Source organism: Nerophis ophidion, linkage group LG13 (assembly GCF_033978795.1).
Source record: "Nerophis ophidion isolate RoL-2023_Sa linkage group LG13, RoL_Noph_v1.0, whole genome shotgun sequence".
NCBI lineage: Eukaryota > Metazoa > Chordata > Actinopteri > Syngnathiformes > Syngnathidae > Nerophis > Nerophis ophidion.
In genome coordinates this window covers 28,221,596-28,235,459 of record NC_084623.1, presented here as the reverse complement: position 1 = coordinate 28,235,459, position 13,864 = coordinate 28,221,596, and the positions used below count along the sequence as shown (strand labels likewise).

The 13,864-nt window shown below is 41.1% G+C and overlaps 1 protein-coding gene across 4 annotated transcripts in view; it reads right to left on the bottom strand.

The window, feature by feature from the left end:
- Nucleotides 1–4,211, bottom strand: part of hecw2a (HECT, C2 and WW domain containing E3 ubiquitin protein ligase 2a) — a 263,018-nt gene extending 258,807 nt beyond the window's left edge. For all 4 annotated transcript variants that reach the window (XM_061918718.1, XM_061918719.1, XM_061918721.1 and 1 more), the window contains exon 1: nt 4,087–4,211. The gene's annotated coding sequence lies outside the window, so the exon portion shown is untranslated. The remainder of the gene's footprint in view (nt 1–4,086) is intronic.
- Nucleotides 4,212–13,864: the final 9,653 nt, after the last annotated feature.

Below are 13,864 nucleotides of genomic sequence, written 5' to 3'. Positions count from 1 at the left end.
ATCCTGTGGTGTACCTCAGAGATCAATACCAGGACCTAAATTAGTTAATCTCTATGTAAATGACATTTGTAAAGTTAAAAAAGATTTAAAGTTAGTATTATTTGCGGATGATACAACAGCGTTTTGTTCAGGAGAGAGGACACAAAAGATAATACAAATAATAACAGAAGAAATTAACGAAAACAGACTATCATTGAATCACAGTAAAACTAAAATAATGCTATTTGGTAACAGTAGAAGAGAAAGTCAAACAAAAATACAAATAGACGGAGTAGAAATTGAAAGAGTAAATGAAACCAAATTTCTAGGTATAATGATTGATGATAAATTGAACTGTAAATCTCATATAAAAATTTAAAACATAAAGTAGCGAGAAACAAGTCAATAATGAATAAAGCAAAACATGTTCTAGACCAAAAATCACTTCATATTCTCTACTGCTCGCTGGTGTTACCATATCTGAGTAACTGTGTAGAAATATGGGTAAATAATTACTAAAGAACACTTTATTCATTAACAGTGTTACAAAAAAGATCAGTTAGAATAATGCATAATGATGGATATAAAAAACATACAAACCCTTTATTTATTGAATCAAAGATACTGAAATTCCACGACATAGTGAATTTGCAAACAGCTAAAATTATACACAAAGCAAATTATAACCTGCTACCCAAGACTATACAACAATTATTCTAAAAAAAAAAGGAGAAATACAATCTTGGAGAAAAATGTAATTTAAAACATTTGTATGCACGTACAACACTTAATACCTTCAGTATATCAGTATGTGGAATTAAATTATGGAATGGATTAAGCAAAGCGATCAAACAATGTACTAACATGATCCACTTCAAGAAACTCTTTAAACTTAAAGTGTTTACAAAGTACAAAGAAGAAAAACCATAACAAACATTCTCAATTTATTTCATCCATCCATTCATTGACTCTCAAAATAATCTTACTTATCTCGTCATATGAAATATGACTTACTCCACCAATTATTATTATTAAATTATTATTATTATTATGTATTGATTTATTTTTATTGTGATTAATTATGGAGTATATTGTGAATACATTGAGAACAGAAAGTGAACAAAAAGTTTTAGCAACTGTTATGTAAAAGAAAAGGGTTGGATTAAATAAGATGTGCTTCTTCCTACTCCTTTTCGAACTTGTTGAAAAGAAAAACTGGAAATTGTGATGTATCATGTTGTATGCTTGCATGTTCAAAATAAACTCAAACTCAAACTCTCATAAGTATTGTGAACGATAGGAAACCCCAAAAAGTGCAGTTCCCTTTTAAGGAGTTTTTTGCATATAAGAGATACATATTAATGATATATATTCCACCTGAAAAAACGAACGCCATTAAAAAACGCCAACAGACAGCAAAACGCAACAATTGTATTAGTTTTAAAAAGCCCCTTGACTCACCCAACAGGCAGCTAAAAAATTATGAAAGGATGTTGCTGTATAGATGACATGTCTGATATATTTTATTTCTGACAGACCATGCAAGTTATTGACACACACACATTCTCTGTTCCTCGTTTTTGTGGCACAAGGTCCTCCAACCCTGTGTGTAACTGTCAGTTTGCGTGTCCTTTTCAGAGGTGCTAAATAGTGCTTGCAAACCAGTGATGAGTGTTGATAAATCAGATTGTGCGTGCAGTTTATTTGCATCTTCTCCTCCCAGTATTGTGGGCGTTTTAATGAACAGCATATCATATTAATGAAGACAAATATGCAAAATGGATTCCACGCCCTATTCTGCTCACTTTATATCATTCCTCTACCACGAGTAAATATACGTACTGTCACAGTAACCATCAAAGTACTTACTTTCATATCAACATCATCACATACACCTTGTGCACTAAATGATTTCTCCAGTAACAGAGGTAATATAGACAGTTGAACTGCTTGGTTCAATTCCCTCTCCCTTCGCTGACCCTTACTGGCCAGAGCTCAGATTTATCACTCTCGTTATTACTTCCATTCTAATGTTTACTACAATTTATTTGACTTTGTGGAATATTCTGTGATATTCAAGTTGTTTTTAAGGTTTGTTTTTACTTTGCAGAAGGTGGAGGCTGTCATTAATTACTTGCGAGAGGAGCCATCGCATAAATAAATTGACACGTCTTTATTTCGCACACGCTTAGTAGTTGCGGGCTAGCTGAGTTTTTGTTTGATGTTTTAGATTATTAAGAGTGTTTGCATTTGATTTTGCTTTTATAAAATATATTTGCTGTCATTAATAACCTGAATTGGGATTGCTACTCCTGTCCAACCTCTTCCAACCGTGTCTGTACTGTATATGATGGTAGTATAGAAGTATATGATAATAGTATGAGAGTATGTTATGGTTGTATAAAATAAATAAATGATAAGTGAGTTGTACTTGTATAGCGCTTTTCTACCTTCAAAGTACTCAAAGCGCTTTGACACTACTTCCACATTTACCCATTCACACACTGATGGAGGGAGCTGCCATGCAAGGCGCTAACCAGCACCCATCAGGAGCAAGGGTGAAGTGTCTTGCTCAGCACACAACGGACGTGACGAGGTTGGTACTAGGTGGGGATTGAACCAGGGACCCTCGGGTTGCGCACGACCACTCTTCCACTGCACCACGCCGTCCCCAAAAGTATGTGATATAGTGTAAAAGTTTATGATAGTATAAAAGTAGGTGATGCAGTTCTTTTTTGGTACTGTTATACTATCATCATATACGTAAAAGTATTTAATGATAATATAAAAGTAAGGGATAGTAGTATAAAAGTATGTGATGTAGTATGAAAGTATGTGACAGTAGAATAAAAGTATAGGATGATATAAAAATGTGTTGTTGGTGTGAAAGTATGTGATGATAGCTTAAAATGTGTTCACACAGTGAATGATGTGTACTTGCAGTACATACAAGTGTTTGATAGTAGTACTGTAAAAGTATGTAATGGTAGTATGTTAATGTAGTGTGAAAGTATGTGATGGTAGTACATCGTAGTATGTTGTGGTTGTGTAGAAGTATGTGATGGTATGGTAGTACATCAAGTATTTGATGGGCATATAAAAGTATGTGATGGTGGTATAAAAGTATGAGACGGTGATATAAAAGTATGTGATGGTAGTAAAAACGTATGATGTCGTATTAAATGTGTTCATACAGTAAGTGATGTGTACTTGTAGTACATACAGATATGTGATAGTAGTACATACAAACATGTGATGTAGTATAAAAATATGTGATAGTAGTACATACGTATATACTATCATTGCATGTTTTCATACTTCCGTCACATACTTACAGTACATGCACGTATGTGATAAGTACATACTAGTATGTGATGGTAGTATGCGGCGGTAGTATAAAAGTATTTGATGAATGTATAAAAGCATGTGATGGTAGTACAGATGTGATGGTAGTCTAAAAGTATTGGATGATATAAAAGTATGTGGTGATTAAATTTAAGTAGTGTAAAAGTATGTGATAATTGTGTCAATTTTAAGTGATATTATAATAGCATGTGCTGGTAGTGTAAATATATGTGATAGTAGTATAAAAATATGTATTGGTAGTACATAAAAGGGCTTGGTAGTATACAATTTGCGATCATAGTACCAAAGTACTTCTAAATATTTCAATGCCTGTCAATCAAGTAAAAGCACATATGATTAAATGAGAATACTGTTGAGAATCATAACCATAAAAATCATTAACAGGTGTGAAGATAATATGTAATAGTCATCATCATAAATGTGGGGATTCCCCACGTCATGTTCTTGTCATGTGCACATGTATGACAGTCAATCGTGACCAAGGACTATCAATTACACAGCTAGGTGTTATGTAGCGTTGAGAAGACTAGTAATTATGAATCATAATAATTATAAGTGTGGGAATTCCCTACGTCATGCCGTTTTTCTGCAAGACGCGTTTCACGTTGACGTCATACAAGCATCGAAAGACGACTCGGATTGCATGTTTGTGTTGTCCATGCACATGTGAAGAACAAACATGTTCATTGTTATGAATGAAAACCATGAATATGGTCGTGAATATGATGACGACATGCTTACCTTTGACGCAGAGCAGCAGGATGAACATTGAAATATGTCTGGCGATGCTTCCTTCAGTCCCGCAGTCGCGGAACCAGACGGGAGGGGTGGACTCCTCCTCTTTGCCCCTCCCACCTTCACAATCTCCAAACTCTCAGCAACGTTCTTAATTGTTAGTCCTTCTGCTAATCTTCAACTGGACCAATGCTGGATTTGCCGGCAGCATGTCCTGAGGATGCTAGTCGAGTTTGTGTGCATTGCTACTGGTCTCTTGCTAGCGTTGCTTGTCTCATGCTATTCCTGCAGGAAGCATGGCAGTATCCAGAGGGTTGGGATGCTAGTCTAATTTGTTTGCATTGCATTGCAGTCCAACAAATGCTCCAAATTCCATAACCAACACCAACCGATGCACACACACACACACACACACGTGCGTGTGTGTATATATATATATATATATATATATATATATATATATATATATATATATATATATATATATATATATATACAGGTGCTGTTCATATTATTAGAATATCATGAAAAAGTTGATTTATTTCAGTAATTACATTCAGAACGTGAAACTTACATATTATATCAATTCATTACACACATAGTGATATATTTGAAATGGTTATTTATTTAAATTTTGATGATTAGTCCTGACAATTACTGAAAATCCCAAATTCAGTATCTCAGAAAATTAGAATATTAGTTACGACTAGTACCAAAAAATATTTTTTAGAAATGTGGGCCAACTGAAAAGTATGAACATGGAAAGTTTCAGCATGTACGGCAATCAATACTTAGTTGCAGCTCCTTTTGCCTGAATTGCTGCAGCAATACGGCGTGGCATGGAGTCGACCAATCTGTTGCAATCCTCAGGTGTTATGAGAGCCCAGGTTGCTTTAATAGTGACCTTCAGCTCTTCAGCATTGTTGTGTCTGGCATCTCGCATCTTCTGCTTCACAATACCCCATAGGTTTTCTATGGGGTTAAGGTCAGGTGAGTTTGGAGGCCAATCTAGAACAGGGATACCATGGTCCTTAAACAAGGTACTGGTAGATTTGGCACTGTGTGCAGGTGCCAAGTCATGTTGGAAAATGAAATCTTCACCTCCATAAAATTGGTCCGCGGCAGGCAGCATAAAGTGTTCTAAAACTTCCTGGAAGACTGCTGCATTGACCCTAGACCTCAGGAAACACAGTGGACCAACACCAGCAGATGACATGGGACCCCAGACCATTACCGATTGTGGAAATTTGACACTGGACTTCAGGCAACGTGGATTCTGTGCCTCTCCTGTCTTCCTCCAGACTCTGGGACCTTCATTTCCAAAGGAGATACAAAATGTACTTTCATCTGAAAACATAACTTTGGACCACTCAGCAACATTCCAGTCCTTTTTGTCTTGAGCCCAGGCGAGACGCTTTTGACGTTGTCTCTTATTCAAGAGTGGCTCTACACAAGGAATGCGACAGCTGAAGCCCATATCTTGTATACGTCGGTGCGTGGTTGTTCTTGAAGCACTGACTCCAGCTGCAGTACACTCTTTGTGGATCTCCCCCACATTTTTGAATCGGTTTTGTTTGACAATCCTCTCCAGGGCGCGGTTATCCCTCTTGCTGGTACACTTTTTTCTACCACATCTTTGTCTTCCCTTCGCCTCTCAATTAATGTGCTTGGACACAGAGCTCTGGGAACATCCAACCTCTTTGGCAATGACCTTTTGTGTCTTGCCCTCCTTCTTTAAAGTATCAATGGTCATCTTTTGGACAGTTGTCAAGTAAGCAGTCTTCCCCATGATTGTGTGTCATACAGAATCAAGACGAGAGACCATTTAAAGGCTTTTCCAGGTGTTTTGAGTTAGTTAGCTAATTAGAGTGTGGCACCAGGTGTTTTCAATATCTGACTTTTTCACCATATTCTAATTTTCTGAGATGTTGAATTTAGGGTTTTCATTGGTTGTCACCTATAATCATCTCCTTTTTGGCAAAAAACACTTGAAATGTATCAGTCTGTTTGGAATGAATGTATACATTCTATAAGTTTGACTTTCTAAATGGAATTAATGAAATAAATCAACTTTTTCATGATATTCTAGTAATATGACCAGCACCTGTGTATATATATATATATATATATTAGGGGGTGGGCAAATTAATGCGTTAATTATGAGTTAACCCATCAATCTATTGACGCCGACAATTATTTTATCGCACATTTGCGTATGTTGTTTACATGCTTTTATTTTGTTAACGCCTTTTCTTAACAAGATGGCGTCGCCCGGCGTCGAGGGGCTCTTGGTAAAGATGGAACATTCTGCAAAAATACCGGACAATTCTGCAAATTTCATGGCTGGCTTACAGCGTGGTCACCCCGGGATCACTTACGACCGCCAGACAATTCTGAATGTGGATAGATCGGGCCGTTTTGGACTGAATGACGCTTGCTTGCTAGACCGGCTAGTTAGCATGGGAATACTTTGCCGGCTACATCCAGCGGCCTGTGAAGCAGCGGAGTATATGTGTTGTCTGTCTATTTATCAATAATGCAGACGAGGAGTGTTGGCTGAGTTCTTAACGTTTGCTTCCAGAGCGTGCATATCACAACATACAAGATGCCGTCATGGCGACACAACCTATACCGGGCTACCGCGCATGCTCGTCACTCCCGTTGCATGGTGTGTAGGGTAGTTATTTTATTCCCTGGCTCATAACATCACAATATAGTACCATGTATATGATGCGTTCAGTTTATCAAAGCACCAAGCAAACAATTGGAAAATTCCCATCATAACAATTCCTAGATATGGTCATAATTATTTTAAGTGCACTACGCAGAAAAAACACAACATTATTAATATTGCTACTACGGATAATTTGATCAAAAATTCCCTAAAACAGCCCACCACCTATAATATAGGTTTTTTAAACATAAGATCCCTGATAAAAAAAAATGTTTCTGCTGTTACCTCAAAAATTGCCTGTTCAGATGTTATGATTGTGGTTCAGAGATTTGTATGTAGATTATATTTATTTTCCATAACAAACAGGATAACTTAAATACCCCGGCAGTGGTGGTAATAAGCTTAAATGTTTGTATTTAAATTTTTTGAGTTGATTTTCATAAAATATGCTATTTAACTGCTACTGTTTAACAAGGACTGATTTAAATTGTGTTTGCACAACAAATGTTTTGGCGCTTTTGTTCATGTGGGGGAATATTCCAATAAAGGTGCACTACACACTACTTTTGAATTCATTATTGGGCTTTGCGCGTACAATGCAGTTAATCGTGATTAATCAGAGAAATATTGCGATTAACTTCGATTAAAATTTTTAATCGTTGCCCAGCCCTAATACATATATATATATATATACATATATATATATATATATATATATATATATATATATATATATATATATATGTATATATATATATATATATATATATATATATAAGCTATTTGCAAAAAAAATAAAAAAATAAATATGAGTTTTAACATCAGATATCTTGTCTTTTTAGAATATGGGTTAAACAGGATTTGCAAATCATTGTATTCCATTTAAATTTACATCTAACACAATTTACCAACTCATATGGAAACGGGGTTTGTAATTATAAAGTGTATGGCACAGGTTTGTACATATATCTATATATATATATATATATATATATATATATATATATATATATATATATATGTGTGTGTGTGTGTGTGTGTATATATCTATATATGTGTGTGTATATATCTATATATATATATATATATATATATATATATATATATATATATATATACATATATATATATCTATATAGATATATATATGGATATATACACACACACACACATAAACACACTCACTCCTGGTCAAAATTTTACATACACTTGTAAACAACATAATGTAATGGCTGTCTTGAGTTTCAAATACATTCTACAACTCTTCTTTTTTTGGGATGGAGTGATTGGAGCACATACTTGTTTGTCACAAAAAACATTCATGAAGTTTGGTTATTTTATGAATTTATTATGGGTCCCCTGAAAATGTTACCAAATCTGCTGGGTCAAAAGAATACATACAGCAACATACATTATCAATTTTGGTTATGTATAAAAGTTACATGTACAATAAAATCAAATTAGTTTTATGTGAGTGATTATGATTGATGACACCTGTTGACTTCTCTGAGCCCATTTATATAGGGCTCATGTGATGCAGTCATTAGAGATGGTTACAGACGCGACAATGGGAAAGTCAAAGGCACTCAGCACAAATCTGAAAAAACAAATCATTGACTTGAACAAGTCAGGAGAGTCACTTGGAGCCATTTCAAAGCAGCGTAACGTCCCAAGAGCAACTGTGCAGACAAAAGTTCGTACAAACCCCGTTTCTACATGAGTTGTGAAATTGTGTTAGATGTTAATATAAACGGAATACAATGATTCACAAATCATTTTCCACCTATATTAAGTTGAATATGCTACATAGACAACATATTTGATGTTCAAACTTTTTTTTGCAAATAATCATTACCTTAGAATTTAATGCCAGCAACACCTGACAAAGAAGTTGGGAAAGGTGGCAATAAATACTGATAAAGTTGAGAAATGCTCATCAAACAATTATTTGGAACATCCCATAGGTGTGCGGGCTAATTGGGAACAGGTGGGTGCCATGATTGGGTATAAAAGCCGCTTCCATGAAATGCTAAGGAATTCACAAACAAGGATGGGGCGAGGGTCACCAATTTGTAAGCAAATTGTCGAACACTTTTGGAACAACATTTCTCAAGGAGTTATTGCATGGAAGTTAGGGATTTTACCATCTACGGTCCGTAAAATCATCTAAATGTTCAGAGAATCTGGAGAAATCACTGCACGTAAGCGATGATATTACGGACCTTTGATCCCTCAGGCTGTAGTGCATCAAAAACCGACATCAGTGTGTAAAGGTTATCACCAAATGGGCTCAGAAACATTTCATAAAACCACTGTCAGTAACTACAGTTAGTCGCAACATCTGTAAGTGCAAGTTAAAACTCTATTATGCAAAGCAAAACCCATTTATCAACAATACACAGAAACACCGTCGACTTCGCTGGGTCCGAGATCATCTATGATGGCCTGATGCAAAGTGGAAAAGTGTTTTGTGGTCTGACGAGTCCACATTTCAAATTATATTTGGAATCTGTGGACGTGGTGTCCTCCGGAACAAAGAGGAAAATAACCATCCGGATTGTTATTGGCGCAAAGTTCAAAAGCCAGCATCAGTGATGGCATGGGGGTGTAATAGTGCCCAAGGCATGGGTAACTTACACATCTGTGAAGGCACCATTAATGCTGAATGGTCCATACAGGATTGTGCTGAAAATTTTAATTTCCCCTCGGGGATTAATAAAGTATTTCTGATTCTGATTCTGAAACATGTCCATGTCAGAAAACCAACAAATTTAGCTGAACTGCACCAATTTTGTCAAGAGGAGCGGTCAAAAATTCAACCAGAAGCTTGCCAGACAGTTGTGGATGGCTACCAAAAGCGCCTTATTGCAGTGGAACTTGCCAAAGGACATGTAACCAGATAGTAACACCGCTGTACGTATACTTTTGACCCAGCAGATTTGGTCACATTTTCAGTAGACCCATACTAAATTCATAAAAGAACCAAACTTCATGAGTGTTTTTTTGTGACAAACAAGTATGTGCTCCAATCACCCTATCACAAAAAAATAAGAGTTGTAGAAATTATTGGAAAATCAGACAGCCATGACATTTTCTTTACAAGTGCATGTAAACTTTTGACCACGACTGACTGAACATATACATACATACATACATGTATGAATACAAATATATACAAACCCTGTTTCCATATGAGTTGGGAAATTGTGTTAGATGTAAATATGAAGGGAATTAAATGATTTGCTAATCCTTTTCAACCCATATTCAGTTGAATGCACTACAAAGACAAGATATTTCATGTTCAAACTTATAAACTTTTTTTTTTTTTTTTTTTGCAAATAAGAATTAACCTAGAATTTCATGGCTGTAACACGTGCCAAAGTAGTTGGGAAAGGGCATGTTCACCACTGTGTTACATCACCTTTTCTTTTAACAACACTCAATAAACCTTTGGGAACTGAGGAAACTATTTGTTGAAGCTTTCAAAATGGAATTCTTTCCTATTCTTGTTTTATGTAGCGCTTCAGTCGTTTAATAGTACGTGGTCTCCGCTGTCGTATTTTACGCTTCATTATGCTTCACAAATTTTTGATGGTAGACAGGTCTGGACTGCAGGCGGGCCAGGAAAGTACCCCTACTTTTTTTTTACGAAGCCACGCTGTTATAACACATTTTGAATGTGGCTTGGCATTGTCTTGCTGAAAAAGACAGCGCTTAGATGGCAGCATATGTTGTTCCAAAACCTGTATGTACCTTCCAGCATTAATGGTGCCTTCACAGATGTTTAAGTTACCTATGCCTTGGGCACTAATGCACCCCCGTACTATCACAGATGCTGGCTTTTGAACTTAACGTCGATCACAGTCTGGATGGTTCGCTCCCCCTTTGGTCCGGATGACACGATGTCGAATATTTAAAAAAAAAAATTGAAATGTGGACTCGTCAGACAACAGAAGACTTTTCCACTTTGCATCAGTCCATCTTTGATGATGTTGGGCCCAGAGAAGACGTTGACGTTTCTGGATGTTGTTGATAAATGGCTTTCGCTTTGAATAGTAGAGCTTTAACTTGCACTTACAGATGTAGCGACGAACTGTATTTAGTGACAGTGGTTTTCTTGTAACGATCTGTCACTTACTTTCTGATAGTTTTTCGTGTTTTGTACTTTATTTCCTGTTCAGTGCTCTTATTTTGTCATACTTCCTGTTTACTCCGCTGAGCACTGTTTTTGTCACACTCGCCGTTGATTGGCAGCGGTCCTCAGCTGCTGTCAATCAACATAGGTCTATTTATGTTTCACTCGAGCACTCCTCAGTGCTCGAAGTTAAAACCATGTTGGGAACATCTCCATGCAAGACTGCTTTCTGTTTATATCTTTTACTTTGATGAAATTAAAATCATCTTACCGGCTTTCTGCTCTCCTGGATTTTTGCATACTTGAGGTCACACAACTGCAGCCATGCGACATCCCAACAGTAACTTCGAGCCAGAAAATTGTGACCTCGCGAGAATCCCTGTCGGCAATCCTCAGCCGACGTTCTGGACCGCACAATTCCTGGAGGACTTGAAGGCCAGGTTTGTGCGGTCCCAGCCTACAGACGCGGACCCTCTCCCCGCGGCAACGCCACCGGCTTCGGCTCTCCGACCGGCGCGTCCCCCGCCGCCATCTTTCCTCTCGGCTCAACGGCTGGCTACGGCTCTCCGACCAGCACGTCCGCCACTTCCTGCATGCCTCGCGGCTCCCGCGGCAACGCTACCGGCTACGGCTCTCCGACCGGCGCGTCCTCCGCCGCCATCCTTCCTCTCGGCAACGCTGCCGGCTACGGCTCACCGACCGGCGCGCCCGCCTCCTCCTTCACGTCTCGCGGCTCCTGCGGCTCCGTCGCCGACTGCGGCTCTCCGACCGGCACGTCCGCCGCCGCCATCCTTCCCGTCGTCTGCTGAGCTGCTTCTCCCTGCTCCTACGCAGCTTCCAGCGGCTGCTCCCCGGCTGCTCTTTTTGCCAGCTCCCGCTCTCTTTTTTGGTTCGCCGAGAGCTCCAGTGGAGCCCACAGTGAGGTCGCTTTTGTCCTCCTGCTGGGACTCGGCACGGGACGTGTCTTCGTCCCTCCTCCTGGTCCCCTCCCGCCCGTCCCTGGTTTTCGCACCGGGGGACTCCGACGAGCAGGCACGTTTTCCCGCATGTGTGAACGGTGTCTGGCAGCCACCTAGTGGAGGGGGGCCCACTATACACTGCGGTGCAGCCAGGCACACACCGCTGTCATCCCCGCCAGCGTCCCCTTCCACGGAGACATCTACGTCCCTAGCGGGCTTTCGCACAGCTCCAACGCCGGCTCCACGCCTAGCCCCAACGCCGGCTCCACGCCGAGCCCCAACGCCGGCTCCACGCCGAGCCCCAACGCCGGCTCCACGCCGAGCCCCAACGCCGGCTCCACGCCGAGCCCCAACGCCGGCTCCACGCCGAGCCCCAACGCCGGCTCCACGCCGAGCCCCAACGCCGGCTCCACGCCGAGCCCCAACGCCGGCTCCACGCCGAGCCCCAACGCCGGCTCCACGCCGAGCCCCAACGCCGGCTCCACGCCGAGCTCCAACGCCGGCACTACGCACGGTTCCAACGCCGCCAAGAGCAGCACCACGCCGGGCTTCGTCACCGCCGGCATCCGCTATTCCTCGGCCAGCATTTGCTGCTCCTCGCCCGGCGTCATCTGCCGCTTTCACGCCGCCGATGACATCTGCAACAATCACGCCGCCGATGACGTCTGCCGCTTTCACGCCGCCGATGACGTCTGCCGCTTTCACGCCGCCGATGACGTCTGCCGCTTTCACGCCGCCGATGACGTCTGCCGCTTTCACGCCGCCGATGACGTCTGCCGCTTTCACGCCGCCGATGACGTCTGCCGCTTTCACGCCGCCGATGACGTCTGCCGCTTTCACGCCGCCGATGACGTCTGCCGCTTTCACGCCGCCGATGACGTCTGCCGCTTTCACGCCGCCGATGACGTCTGCCGCTTTCACGCCGCCGATGACGTCTGCCGCTTTCACGCCGCCGATGACGTCTGCCGTTTTCACGCCGCCGATGACGTCTGCCGCTTTCACGCCGCCGATGACGTCTGCCGCTTTCACGCCGCCGATGACGTCTTCCGCTTCCACGCCGTTGATGACGTCTGCCGCTTCCACGCCGGCACCAACATCGGCTCCTCAGCCGCCTCCTGCAGAGGTATCTGTTTTGGCTGCAGCCCCCGCCGCTTTGTCTGCTGTCTCCGGGCCTGCTTCAGCGCGCCCGCCTCCACGTCAGCCGCGGATGTGGCCGTGCCCTGGGCGTCCTCCTCGCGGGATGCACTCGTCTCTTTTTCGGCCAATGATGTGGCTGTTCCGTGGCCGCCCGCCCCGCCAGTTCCAGCGGCGCTCTACGCGCCGTCGCCACCTGACTTTCCCTCGCTGGCTGCGGGGACACGAGGTTTGGCGACCTTCCACCAAATCCTCCTTCCATCCTCCCTTACTTTGTGGACATTTTTTTCCATTTTTCTTTTCCAGGGAACATCTGGTATCTGTTCCTTGAGGGGGAGGTCCTGTAACGATCTGTCACTTACTTTCTGATAGTTTTTCGTGTTTTGTACTTTATTTCCTGTTCAGTGCTCTTATTTTGTCATACTTCCTGTTTACTCCGCTGAGCACTGTTTTTGTCACACTCGCCGTTGATTGGCAGCGGTCCTCAGCTGCTGTCAATCAACATAGGTCTATTTATGTTTCACTCGAGCACTCCTCAGTGCTCGAAGTTAAAACCATGTTGGGAACATCTCCATGCAAGACTGCTTTCTGTTTATATCTTTTACTTTGATGAAATTAAAATCATCTTACCGGCTTTCTGCTCTCCTGGATTTTTGCATACTTGAGGTCACACAACTGCAGCCATGCGACATCCCAACATTTCTGAAGTGTTCCTGAGCCCATGTGGTGATATTCTTTAGAGATTGACGTCAGTTTTTGATACAGTGCCGTCTGAGGGATCGAAGGTCACAGTCATTCAATGTTGGTTACCGGCCATGCCGCTTACGTGGAGTGATTTCTCCACATTCTCTGAAACCTTTGATGATATTATGGACCGTAAAT